Source organism: Nycticebus coucang, chromosome 7 (assembly GCF_027406575.1).
Source record: "Nycticebus coucang isolate mNycCou1 chromosome 7, mNycCou1.pri, whole genome shotgun sequence".
NCBI lineage: Eukaryota > Metazoa > Chordata > Mammalia > Primates > Lorisidae > Nycticebus > Nycticebus coucang.
Window position 1 is genome coordinate 85,519,393 of NC_069786.1, and position 15,208 is coordinate 85,534,600.

At 34.8% G+C, this 15,208-nt stretch overlaps 1 non-coding gene across 1 annotated transcript; it reads right to left on the minus strand.

Moving 5' to 3' along the window:
* Window positions 1–14,694: 14,694 nt before the first annotated feature.
* On the minus strand, window positions 14,695–14,829 carry LOC128591036 (small nucleolar RNA SNORA70). The gene has a single exon (XR_008381478.1). It is a non-coding gene; the product is annotated as a small nucleolar RNA SNORA70 (small nucleolar RNA).
* Window positions 14,830–15,208: the final 379 nt, after the last annotated feature.

The window sequence follows — 15,208 nt, forward strand, 5'->3', positions numbered from 1 at the left end:
CAATCTCACTCATGAATATAGATGGAAAAATTCTCAACAAAATCCTAGCCAATAGATTATAGTTTATCATCAAACAAGTCATTCATCATGATCAAGCAGGCTTCATCCCAGGGATGCAAGGCTGGTTTAACATACGCAAGTCCATAAATGTTATGCACCACATTAACAGAGGCAAAAATAAAGATCACATGATCCTCTCAATAGATGCAGAAAAAGCATTTGATAAAATCCAGCATCCTTTTCTAATTAGAACTCTGAAGAGTATAGGCATAGGTGGCACATTTCTAAAACTGATTGAAGCTATCTATGACAAACCCACGCCAATATTTTACTGAATGGAGTAAAACTGAAAGCTTTTCCTCTTAGAACTGGAACCAGACAAGGTTGTCCTCTGTCACCTTTACTATTCAACATAGTGCTGGAAGTTCTAGCCAATACAATTAGGCAAGACAAGGAAATAAAGGGAATCCAAATGGGAGCAGAGGAGGTCAAACTCTCCCTCTTTGCTGACGACATGATCTTATACTTAGAGAACCCCTAAGACTCAACCACAAGACTCCTAGAAGTCATCAAAAAATACAGTAATGTTTCAGGATATAAAATCAATGTCCACAAGTCAGTAGCCTTTGTATACACCAATAACAGTCAAGATGAGAAGCTAATTAAGGACACAACTTCCTTCACCATAGTTTCAAAGAAAATGAAATACCTAGGAATATACCTAACGAAGGAGGTGAAGGACCTATATAAAGAAAACTATGAAATCCTCAGAAAGGAAATAGCAGAGGATGTTAACAAATGGAAGAACATACCATGCTCATGGATGGGAAGAATCAACATTGTTAAAATGTCTATACTTCCCAAAGCAATCTACCTATTCAATGCCATTATCAAACACCAACATCGTACTTTCAAGATTTGGAAAAAATGATTCTGCGTTTTGTATGGATCCGGAAAAAACCCCGTATAGCTAAGGCAGTTCTCTGTAACAAAAATAAAGCTGGGGGCATCAGCATACCAGATCTTAGTCTGTACTACAAAGCCATAGTGCTCAAGACAGCATAGTACTGGCACAACAACAGAGACATAGACACTTGGAATCGAATTGAACACCAAGAAATGAAACTAACATCTTACAACCACCTAATCTTCGATAAACCAAACAAGAACTTACCTTGGGGGAAAGACTCCCTATTCAATAAATGGTGTTGGGAGAACTGGATGTCTACATGTAAAAGACTGAAACTGGACCCACACCTTTCCCCACTCACAAAAATTGATTCAAGATGGATAAAGGACTTAAATTTAAGTCATGAAACAATAAAAATCCTTAAAGAAAGCATAGGAAAAACACTGGAAGGTATTGGCCTGGGGAAAGACTTCATGAAGAAGACTGCCATGGCAATTGCAACAACAACAAAAATAAACAAATGGGACTTCATTAAACTGAAAAGCTTCTGTACAGCTAAGGAGACAATAACCAAAGCAAAGAGACAACCTACACAATGGGAAAGGATATTTGCATATTTTCAATCAGACAAAAGCTTCATAACTAGGATCTATAGAGAACTCAAATTAATCCACATGAAAAAAAGCCAACAATCCCATATATCAACGGGCAAGAGACATGAATAGAACTTTCTCTAAAGATGACAGACGAATGGCTAACAAACACATGAAAAAATGTTCATCATCTCTATATATTAGAGAAATGCAAATCAAAACAACCCTGAGATATCATCTAACCCCAGTGAGAATGGCCCACATCACAAAATCTCAAAACTGCAGATGCTGACGTGGATGTGGAGAGAAGGGAACACTTTTACACTGCTGGTAGGACTGCAAACTAGTACAACCTTTCTGGAAGGAAGTATGGAGAAACCTCAAAGCACTCAAGCTAGACCTCCCATTCGATCCTGCAATCCCATTACTGGGCATCTACCCAGAAGGAAAAAAATCCTTTTATCATAAGGACACTTGTACTAGACTGTTTATTGCAGCTCAATTTACAATCGCCAAAATGTGGAAACAGCCTAAATGCCCACCAACCCAGGAATGGATTAACAAGCTGTGGTATATGTATAGCATGGAATACTATTCAGCCATTAAAAAAAATGGAGACTTTACATCCTTCGTATTAACCTGGATGGACGTGGAAGACATTATTCTTAGTAAAGCATCACAAGAATGGAGAAGCATGAATCCTATGTACTCAATCTTGATATGAGGACAATTAATGTCAATTAAGGTTATGGGGGGGAAGCAGAAAGAGGGATGGAGGGAGGGGGTGGGGCCTTAGTGTGTATCACACTTTATGGGGGCAAGACATGATTGCAAGTGGGACTTTATCTAACAATTGCAATCAGTGTAACTGGCTTATTGTACCCTCAATGAATCCCCAACAATAAAAAAAAAAAAAAATGGAAAAACTTATAAATACAAATTTCTTAAACTTCAGGATATGAATGTTAATAGAAGCACTTAACAAATCTAGAATAATCTTGAATAACTATCAGAACTTCTTTTTTTTTTTTGACCAGGGCTGGGTTTGAACCCACCACCTCTGGTGTGTGGGGCCGGCGCCCTGCTCCTTGAGCCACAGGCACCGCCCAACTATCAGAACTTCTATGGCTGAACTAGAATAACCTAAAAGAAAATATTTATGTACTTGCCAAGAATATTTAATAAATCTATTAAATTTAATAAATCTGTTAACACTGGGTTAGTTGAAAGATATCTTAAGGATTTCCACTTACAGGAACAGTGTCACTTCCCACTGTATAAACAATATTTTTCTTTGATCTGTATTCTGTAGTTAAGTGCATTCCTTGGATACTTTATGCAAATACGAAACCTGTCTGGATGGAATAGAAAACGACAGGTAGAAGCAAGTGGCTGAAAACACACTAAAATTTATTCTCATCCTCTACTGAATAGCAATTAAAATGTTGCCAATTTTTCTCTTCTATTAAAACTAAGCAATATTTTTCACATTTCCTCTCTTTAGATAGACTAATAATAATTGATCTATTCTCAAGCAATGAAAAGAAAACCTTAGTTCCTCAGAGCCTACATAACATGAAATAACCATCATAATAAATTTTTGCAAAAGATTATTTTAATTATAATTGTTTCATTTTTAATATGTAAGTATTGGTACAGTTTCCCTTGATTTTATCCAAACACACAGTTAAGCTTTCGAATATACATATTGAGTATATATTATTCATTTTTCAATATGTCTGTATGATTTTAGAGTAAAAGTTTTCAGGGTTACTATATTTATATAAAATTTTGAAATTTTAAAATCTTAATGTAGTAACTTATTCTGAGTTTCTTAATGTTATTAAGCCTTCTGAATATTAGTTCTGGATTTTGAAACACTGATATGACAGATCAGTTGAATAACATACACAGAGGAGAGACTCTCTATTTCTTTATTTGGAGAATATGGACTTTCTCTGCACATGCGTGATGGCAACTTATGCCTTGTATTTTCCCAAATAGACATGCTGTGGTGACAGTTTATAGAAGGAAAAAGCTTAAGTGCTTGTATGTTGGTATTGGTGTCAAACATTTGAAAAGGGAATAGAGAAAATAATAGGCTATTCCATAGTCTCGGGCCATAAAGATACGTCTGCCCTTCTAGGTTTTCTTTTTCTTTCTTGTTGTTGGTGGTTTAATGAACAAGGGAAATGAAGACTCAGCTAGTAAAAGCTAGACTTCGAACCAGGTGGAGTCAACAGAACATCCCTGTAATCCCTGGCCAGTCCAGCAGCTGTGTCAGTCCCAGCTCTGACAGATCAGCGCAATTAACTCAGTCTCTCACTCGTGCTTAGGCACAATTTAAACCATTCCTATTTATAAAAATTCATTCCACCTCTATTTATTAAGCAAACAGTATATACACTATGTGAGTTACTGGAAATGTGAAGATAAAAAAGCACATGTATTTAGCTTAATTGGGTTGTACTCAAGAAAGGACCATTTATAAATAAACAATTACAACCACAGAGCCCGTGAGGAAAGCTGGTGTTTTAGCTACAATTCCTTTGAGACTAGACGCAACACACTGTCCTGTACCAACATCACCAAAGCAAGGTGACCGAAGCATTTGCTCTGAATGCCTCTTGATATGTAATGCACCTTCTTTTTTTATAATCAGAATCACCTCTTTAGCATCTGAGAATGCAGGTTTATTTTTTAGGCCCGTTATCTGTCTACTTTTCTTTGAGTCCTTAACCCACATTCTCCCTTCCTTCTCTTTTCTGTCACTTACAGTCTCAGGTGATTTTGTGCTGGCCTTCAACTTGCATTTCTTACAAAAGTAAAAAAGTGTCCTGGCTCCAATATTTCTTTATGAACATTTTTCCAACTTAGGAGCATCTCGGCTCATAACCAGAAATTGACAGGTAAACACTCTTTCTCAGAGGTAGGAATTAAACTCACTTGCTCAGAAAGTCAGATTTTTCTGTATGCTAGTAACAAAAAACTGCCAGATACTTGTTTTTATAATGGTGTGTGGGAAATTAAATAGAAGAACGTATGCTTAATCACTCCTAAGAGAATTAAGAAGAACTTCACAGAGGAGGTAACAATGAATGGAGATTGAATGGATGAGGAACAGTTAACTAAGCCTAAAGACAGCGTGGGCGCCCAGCGGGCACAGAGCTTCCAGTCCTCTGTTTTTCTCTTTCATGTTTGAGCAATGTCCAGTAGTCCATTGTCCCCGTCCTTTCCTACTCCTTCTGTGCTACTTTCCATTAATACTTCCTGCTCTCATCCCTTGGATAGGTGATCATGTCTGTTCCGTCTCAAGCAGGCAATCACAGACGCTTAGATTAATAACTCATTTTTTTTTTTCTGGCTCAAAGTAGAAAACAGGGAACAAAACTCAAAGTTTCCACAAGCGACCATAGTGTTATGGGTACCTGTTAGAGGAGCAGGGATGGGGGGTATATTCATATGTGTTTGGAGGAGTATAAAGACAGCAGTAAAAATGCACAACAGAGGGCCTCAGGAGCTGGAGACATCCTGAAGAGTCAGAGAGAGGCAAAGGGGACATGTGTAGTTAAAAAAAGAATGTGCCTGGCTCGGTGCCTGTGGCTCAGTGGCTAAGGCACCACCCACATACACCGGAGCTGATGGGTTCGAAATCAGGCTGGGCATGCCAAACAACAATGAGAAGTACAATCAAAAAATAGCCAGTTATGGTGGGTGCCTGTGATCCTAGCTACTTGGGAGGCTGAGGCAACAGAATCACTTAAGGCCAAGAGTTGGAGGTTGCTGTGAGCTGTGACATGACAGCACTCTACCAAGAGTGACATAGTGAGACTGTCTCAAAAAAAAAAAGAGAATGTGCCTTTTGTATATGTCAATCATGTATGCCTAAAGACGAGTCAGCCATATAATAGAAAACATTTGTCAACAAATCTAAAAGCGAGAAAAGACACATCAAAAAAAATAGTGATTCATGCTTTATGTAAGCTGTTTTATTATAATAAATTTCCCTAGCTAGTGTATGTTAGATACAATGCATATGTAAAGTACCTGAATTTCTAGGAAAAAAAAATGACCAAAGAATAATTATTCATTTTATCAAGGATTCACTAAAGAATTGCATTAAATTATAAGCTCCTGTAGGAATTTACAGCAAATTGTATTTATTTGAAATATTTTAAGGAACAAAATTATTATAAATGTTAAAAAGGCAATGTTATTTTATTCCATAATTTCCAGATAATATTTAAGTATCAGTCTTATGTAATGTTAGAGAGTACATATACTGTTTCACTTTCCATTCTTGAGATACTTCACTTAATATAATGAACTGCAAAAAGACATTACTTTGTCCTTTCTTATGGCTGAGTAGTACTCCATGATATACATGTACCACGTTTTGCTAATCCATTAATGAATTAATGGACACTTGGTTGATTCTAGATCTTTGTAGTGTGAATTGTGCAGCAATAAACACTCAAGTGCAGGTATACTTTTAACAAAAAATGACTTCTTTTCCTTTGGGTACATACCAAGCATTGAGATTCCTGGATGAAAAGGTGGGTATGCTTTAATTCTTTGAGAAATCTCCTTACTATTTTCCATAAAGATTGTATTAATTTGCATTCCTACCAATAGTAAATAAGCATTCCTTTCTCTATGCATCCACACCAGTATCTATAGTTTTAGCTTTTTAATAAAATCCATTCTAACAGGGGTAAGTGATATCTCAGTGTGGTTTTAGTTTGCATTTCTCTGATGAGTAGTGATGTTGAGCATTTTTTCTTCCATATGTTTGTTGCTAATTTGTCTGTCTTCTTTTGTAAAACAACTGTTCGTGTCTTTTGCCCACTTTCAATGGAGTCGTCTGTTTTATTCTTGCCAAATTATTTTCAGTTCTTTGTAGATTCTGGATCTTAGCCCTTTATCAGATGTGTAGATTCTGAATATTTCTCCATTTATAGGTTTCTATTTGTTCTGATTAAAAGTTCTTTTCCTAGACTGATAGGTACAAGAGTTTTCCTACATTTTTTCAAAACTACTTATGTTTTCACACCTTACATTTAAGTCTTATGCATCTTGAATTAATATTTGCAAGTGAAGAGAGACGGGGGTCCTGTTTCACGCTTCTGCGTGTGGCTATCCAGTTTTCCAAGCACATTTGTTGACAGGGATGCTTTTCCCCCATGTTTATTGGTGCCTGCTTTATCAAACATCAATTGATTGTAAGGAGATGGTTTTACATATGAGTGTTCTGTTCTGTTGGTCTGTGTCTCTATTTTAGTGTCAAAACCATGCCCTTTAGGTTACTATAAGCTTGCAGTATCGTTTGAAGCCAAGTAATGTGATGCCTCCGGCTTATTTTCCTTTTGTGTAGGATTGTTTTGGTTATGCATTTCCTAGTTCCAAAGAAGCACTGAATTACTCTTTTGTTAGATTTGCAAAATATGTTAATGATATTTCTGTGTGTGTGTGTGTGCGTGTATGTAAAATAATAGTAGGGGCAGATAATAATGACAAATAGATTTAAGATCTGGATTGTCAAATGAAGCAATTCATGTTTGACCAAATAGTTTTAGGTTAAATTTTCTAAGTAAAAATTGGGGGACAACTTATGCTCTTTACAATATTGTTTTCAAATTGTCACTTTCTAACAACCATATTAAGGATATAGTTTGCTTTATGACATAAAGTATCCCATAAATGTTTTTATTTTCATGCAGGCTAATATTTTTACCTTGTTTCTTAGAGTTTACATTTTAAGGATTACTTGATATTGCCTCTAATTCCACCTCCTCCAAATATGATTATATTCCTCAGTTCTAATTTACCAATAATATCCATTTTTAAATACATACATATATTTAAGTGTTTAATCCAAATGAAATTTATTTTTATTATGTGAATATTTCAGGGTAGGAGATTAGCTTTACATTTTCCTCTGGATGAAAGTCAGCAAAATATATCAATATAGTTTAATGCCTTCAGTTTTTCTCTTAAAAAAAAGAGAAAAAATAACAAGGATGATGTAATTGAATGAATTTCCCTACGAACAGGAGAAAATCGTTATTGGTAGAAAGGAAAAAAAACACAGAATCTTTTGTGTATGAGAGTACAAGAGAATAAAGAGAGGTGGTGCTATGAGTGGTAGCAGGTGTTATAGTCATGTGAAGCTTGCTCAGTCCGATCTTACCCATCCCTTAAATGAGTTGGAGCACATTGGCCTCACAATATTTGATTAAAACCTAGAAGCAAGTTGCCTTCGTCCTTGGTCTACGGACTTGGGTTTCTGAGATAATAGACAGCTCCAATGTTGAAGCAGCAAGAGGACAATCTTGCACCTTCTGGATCTGGAAATCCAGGATCTGGACTATCACCCCACCTGGAAGTGCACACATGGGGCGGGCATTGCCAGGTGGCAAGTAACCAGAAGCAGGATTTCTGCTCCACAGTGTGTGGTGGGCAGTGACATTTGCAGCCTGCATGTTGGACCTCAGGCAGTTCTCTGAGTGGGTGGTCAAGCTGTTTCTCTGCATGAATCAGAATGAACAGACCCAGCTGAATGTATTAAACAAATTTGTTCCATTTGACTTCTGTGTTGAAAGTAAGGGTTTTATCATCATTTGTTAATGTTAAAACTGATGTCTACTAGGAATGCTGCTAAAATGTACAACTATATATTTGGTAAGATCTCTGAAAGAGGGATTAATAGATGGGAATCAAAGAATAAGCAAAATAAAGTACATTTCATAAATGAAATTGCTGTTACTTCTATTCATTATGTGAATACTGTTTCTTTCAACTTTCTAAGAACATATAGAATATCTTCTGAGGGAATAAATTGCCTCTGAGCCATAGTAGAAGAGTTTTTACTTCCCCCCCCACAAAACTGCAGACTATAAAAGATTTCAGATTAGTTTATACATTGTGGTTTTTGATGAATTACTAAAACTTAGTGTCATTTTAATATTTCGTATGGTTTAGTATTATGTATTATGTTATCTAGAAAATTTAAATTTTCTTTAAAACATTTGTAAAAAAATTTAGCTTAATTTATTTAGAAATATTTTTTCAGAGAGTTATAACACTACAGAAATTTTTCTTACAAATGAGTTATAGCACACTATTCTTAAGCTTTGCATCTGGGTTGGCTCAAATCCAAAATCCCCACTCTAATTTAAGTTTATATATTAGTCTTCTCAGGCACGGACTTGAATCATCAAGTTGTCATCTTCTGAGCAAGCAAAACTTTCAAGTCCAATTTAACACCATGGATGACTTTTAACTTCATCCTCGTGTCTGTACATATCTTTGTGTGCTACGGATTGGGAATGAAGCACGTTACAAAATAGATACAGATTACAAAAAAAATAAAGAATAAACCTATAGTTCAGCTGGTATTTTCAAATATTTGTGAAGAAAGAGCTTTTTTAGTGCGTTATCCCCAGCCTTCTTGACATCCAAATTGGCAGATCGTGGTCTGCAAAAGATAAGTGAGTTGCCTGCTAAAGCACAGCTAATTTACTCAGAGCTGAGGCAAGCGCCCACTCCTCTGAGTTCCAGTATTTCAGCTTTATCTGCCTGTTTAGGTGTGACATATTTCAATATTAAATTTAAATAGTGTTGGATCACTGATGCTCCTAATTCTAGACGTTATTGTATAGTGCTATGAGTATAAATTCTAAAAATCAAATCCTAACTTGTTTTCTAAATGTATGTCTCTGGCAAGTCACTTAATCTGAGATTTTCTTTCTTCCAATGGCAAAAATAGGGATCCTAATTATTATATGTACATATGCCACAAAATCAATCTTCACGTAAAGTTATCTCTCTAAAGGATTTATGTTGAGACCCAAAATGTATTGATCACAGAGTAAATATTCCTGACTCCTATATTCATCACAGTCTCAAATTTTCTATTCAATGCGACTTCATTCTTCGTCACATTTTGTTTTGAATTATATTTTCTTTATCCTATGTAATGCTTTTTGATGGATAATATGACCCATTCTAGAAATTAGCATATGTAGTAGTCAAATAAATGAGGTTTACATGGATCAACAGGAAAGGTCCAGGTGTTTTTCTTCAAAAATTACAATTTAATTATAAATTGTTTTACACATGTTAGGAAGAGACATGTTGAGCTACTTTAACCATTCAATATTTATTGGTTTGCTTTCAATAAAAGAAGATATAACTTGCATATATTTAAACCTAAAATAAAATGATAGAATGTATATTCACCAAGCCCAGATTCTGAAGCCTGGTATATATGTGTAATAAATTGTACATCTTTGGAATTTCTAGTTTAGCATATATAATTTGATATTTGTTTTATTTTAGTTATAATTTAGTTTATACTTTTCTTTAATTAGTTGTTATTTTCTTATGTGTTATACCACTTTTAGAAATGTGCAAATATCCAAGTTTATTTCTAAGGTTTTTATGCTCCAGATGTCGACATCTTCTGCTATTTCCTTTCTCAAAGTTTCATAATTCTCTTTAGAGAGATCATTCACAGCTGTTGTTAGATGTATTCCCAGGTATTTCATCTTCTTTGGCACTATTGTAAAAGGAATAGTCTTTTTATTCTGATTTTATTCTCAGCTTGGCATATACAAAGGCTACTGACTTGTGGGTATTGATTTTGCATCCTGAGATGCTGCTACGTTTCTTGGTCACTACTAAGAGCTTTGTAGTTGAGTCTCTGGGGTTTTTCAGGTATAAGATCATGTCATCTGCAAAGAATGAGAGTTTTGACCTCTTCTGAATTCCTTTGATCCCCTTCTCTTGCCTGATTGCCATGGCTAGGACTTCCAACATTATGTTAATAGCATAGGGACAGTGGGCATCCTTGTCTGGTTCCAGATTTGAGTGTAAATGCTTTGCCTTTTATACCATTCGATATGATATTGGCTGTGGGTTTGTTGTAAATACCCTTTATCAATTTAAGGAATATTCCATCTAAACCTATTTTCTTGAGCGTTTTTATCATGAAAGGATGCTGGACATTATCAAAAGCCTTTTCTGCATCAATTGAAAGTATCATATGGTCTTTGTTTCTTATTTTATTTATGTGGTGTATTATATTTATGAATGTTGAACCAACCTTGCTTTTCAAGTTGGATAAAACCAACTTGATCATGGTGTATAACATTTTTAATGTGTCATTGTATTCTTCCTGCTAATATCTTGTTGAATTTTTTGCATCCAGGTGCATTAGTGATATTGGTGCATAGTTTTATTTTTTGTTGGGCCCTTTCCTGATTTGGGTATCAGGGAGATATTTGCTTACAAATGGAAGAACATAGCATGCTCATGGCTGGGAAGAATAAACTTTGTTAAAATCCTCATACTACCCAGAGTAATCTACAGATTTAATGCAATTCCCATCAAAGCACCAAATGTCATACTGTAAAGAACTTGAAAAAACCGTACTTGGATTCACATGGAACCAGAAAAAACCCAAATGGCAAACACAGTTCCTAGAAATGAAAATAAATCTGGAGGCATCACACTGCCATATTTCAGGTGATACTACAAATATAAATATAATATAAATGATAAAAACAGCATGGTACTGGCACAAAAATAGAGATGTAGATATATGAAACAGGACAGAGAATCTAGAGATAAACCCAGCCACATATTGTCATTTGATCTTCAATAAGCCTAACAAAAGCATGCACTGGGGGAAAGAATCCTTATTTAACAAATGGCACTGGGAGAACTGGCTATCCACATATAGAAGATGGAAACTGGACCCACACCTCTCACCACTGACAAAAATTGATTCTTGCTGGATAAAAGATTTAAATTTAAGACTCAAAACAATAACAATTCTCGAAGAGAGTGTGGGGAAAACACTTGAAGAAATTGGCCTAGGAAAAAACTTTTTGTGTAAAACCCCCTGGCATTTGCAGCAACGCCAAAAATTAATAATTGGCGTTTAATCAAGCTAAAAAGCTTTTGCACAGTTAAGGGTACCACAAACAAAGGAAACAGATGGTTTTAAGAATGGGAGAAGATTTTTGCATGTTATGAATCTGACAAAGGCCCGATAACTAGAATCTACAGAGAACTAAAATTAAACAATAAGAAAAATACAAACAACCTCCTCCATAAGTGGGCAAGAGACTTGAACAGAAAAAAACATACAAAAATATGCTCATTGTCTTTATAATCAGAGAAATGCAAAGCAAAACCACTGTAAGATATCACTTAAACACAGCAAGATTAGCCCACATCACAAAGTCCCAAAACACCAGATGCTGGCATGGATGTGGAGAGAAGGGAACACTTCTACACTGCTGGTGAGATTACAAACTAATACAGCCTTTTTGGAGAGAAGTATGGAGAATCCTCAATGATCTAAAAGTAGACCTTCCATTCAATCCTGCAATCCCATTTGTTACTAGGTATCTACCCAGAAGAACAAAAATCATTTTACGACAAAGACATTTTCACCACAATGTTTTATTGTGCCTCAATTCATAATTGCCAAGTCATGGAAGCAACCCAAGTGCCCATCAACCCATGAATGGATGAACAAACTGTGGTATATGTAGACCATGTAACTTCATTCAGTCATTAAAAACATGGAAACTTTACAGATTTTACATTTACCTGGATGGAATTGAAATACATCCTTCTTAATAAAGTATTGCAAGAATTAAAAAATAAATACCCATGTACTCCATACTAACAATGCTCATATGAACATTAAACACAAATATAGTCTAGTACAGGGGAAGGGGGAGGCAGGAGGACAATTGGCAGAAGGATGGAGGGCATGAGGCTGAATCTCACCCGTTACACACATGGTGAGGGTATATAACTTGCCCCTTGAGTGAAGGGCTCTTTCACAATTAGAACTTTATCCTGGAAGTGAGAACAATGTAACGTAAAAATTTGTACCTTCATATTAATTTTGAAATAAAAAACATACAAACAAATAAACAAACAAGCAATATAAAACAGGTGTCCTTGCCAGGTACTGTAGGAGATACTAGAGACAAGAATAAGGAGAAAACTGGTTTCTCAAAATGCTTACCTACCACAGAGTTTAGATATATGGTGTTAGAGAACAACTTCTTACAAATCTAGGATAGTAAAATGACACAGCATAGGACATGTATAATTAAAAGTAATAATCTGAGTGGTTTTGAATTCTGTGTTTTCTATTTGGTGAAGTTTACTTGACTTACCTGAAAATTCTTATTTTTCTGCATATGAAACTCAAGATAGAGAATCCGCATTGAGAGATGGCTAAAGTCTGAGCTCTATAGTCAGATATACCAGAGTACAACTAATTCTTATTCACCATTTATTTGGGAAAACTAGACAAACCATCCAACTTATTCAATACTCAGTATCCATAAATGAATGTGTAAATTAAAATTGATAAGGTATACAAAGATTTTAGCACAGTGTCTGCATATGGTAGGCCCTCAATAAATATAAATTATAATTGTATGGGCATGAAATATTGAAATAAATGTCTATCACCAATTAAGGACATAGTATGTATTTTGTATTTTTTTCTTTTTTATTTTACTCTAATTATTAGTCATAAAAAGGCTAGACAGTCTTATAGAAATAATAATTTTTCATTGTCCTATCACAAAACATAATGCATGTTTGACAAATTGTTCATTTTCATGACTGACATAAATTCATGGAAATCATCACAAACAGCTGGATAGCACACAATAAAAAATAAAAAATGTCCTTTTGAACTTGCATTCTTAATATTCCTGATTTTAAAATATTCTTTTGTTTCTAAGAATACAGTAAATACAGTTATTGTTTTATATTCTGGTTGTTAATTTTACAAAATATTTTCCAAGTTCTCTTATGGTAAATAATAAAAAGAAGCTCTGTCTACTTGTGTAAGTTTGAAGTCAAATGGGACTTCTTGCCAGTGACACAAAATAGAATGCTATTATGTTTAACAATATGCAGCTCATTAGTTGAGAAAGAAAATAAATGGGTCAGAAACCCGACTGGATCATAAATGATGAATATCATCCTCTATAATAATGAGTGCTCAAAATATTATTTAAAAATATATTATCTGAGGCCAACAATGGTGTACATGCTCAATAATTAACTAAATAATGTATCATCTAAAGCAAGTTCAACATATGCAGTAAAGTTTCTTTTGTAACCTTAGTAAAGCAATATAAACCTGATGTCATGGGAGTAAGACCATTCTGATTATTATTTTTAAAGTTACTACTTATTGACTTGATATGAGTTGAATTATTTAATATGGAAAGTGTATTTTCACTCCTATTCTTAAAAATATATGGGGATTTATGAAAGCATAAAAATTTGAAATTATATCATGAGAAAATGCTTTTCTTCTCAGCCAATAGTATGTTCTTTGATGTAGGAACAATGAACACACTGGCCTAAGTGAAAGTGGATTGGGTCAAGGAAAGAGATGGCCAGCAAACATGAAATGAACAACAGAAGAATGTGATATATATCCTTTAAAATTTATTTTGCATGTTTATCACACTTCTGGGTTTTATTTTTATTACATTTCAAAGAAATACTTAGTAATAATGCCAAAATTTCACTAAGATTTTATGTCCTGCACCCTTTGTCTTTAGGAATAATAATAGGCATGAATATTAATTTGGATATGTTTCCTGATGTTTAAAACATAATCCAATTTTGAATAATATCAATTCCATAATTTATTAAGACAGTGGATTATATAAAATATTAAAGAAAAATGGATAACATACTTGATAAAACTTTCCCTAAGGAATTATTGGAAGTTTTTCTGCACAGGAAGTAGGATTTATAAGTAGGTACAAATGAGGGGGCAGCACAGTGGGAGCCCTTATGAGTACAGGGCACACTGCTTGTTCTGGGATCCTGATTGTAGGTATTTGACCCCACAGTCATCCAGGATGAACCACTTCTCAGATGCCATGCCTTCAAATTCATCTTCATTAAACTTGGTAAAACCCCATTTCTTTGAGATGTGAATCTTCTGACAACCAGGGAACTTGAACTTAGTCCTGCCTAGGGCCTCCAAAATGTGCTCCTTGCTGCAGTTTGGTGCGAATGGACATGATGACTTGGCCCTGGGGCTTTCCAAAGGCACTGCACATACCTGTGTCTATAGCCTAGATTGGGGACAACACAAGGTCTGACACATGAACATATATTGGAAAGGACTATCTCCATGGTCCCTTAAAGCAACTCATACAAGGAACAGGCTGGAAACACTACCAAGGAGGCTATTGCTTGCAGCCCTTGCACATCAGGCCTCCATAAGGAAGAGAACATAGTCAGCTTAATTGGCTGCAGGGAAATTTTAAATTCAATGAATACGATAAATTCTAAAAAAAATACTTTCGAGGATTATAAGGAACTGTTGGTATAATAATTGAATTATTCAAAAATATGAAAATGTTAATATTAAAATTATAAATGGAGAAGAAAGGTCTAAAATTGAGCATCAAAATCTCCACATTAAAAAGCTAACAATGGAAGAGAAAATTAAATTAAAGTAAGCATTGAAAGGTAGTAAGAAAGAAAAGACGTGAACTAGAAGACTGGCAAATAATAAGCCAGAAAAAAGTAAAATTGTTTAAAAGTTTAGTAAAATTGATGAACCTCTATTTAAACTAATCTAGAAAAGAAAGAAAGAAAATGCAAATATCCAATGTAATACATGAAAAATTAG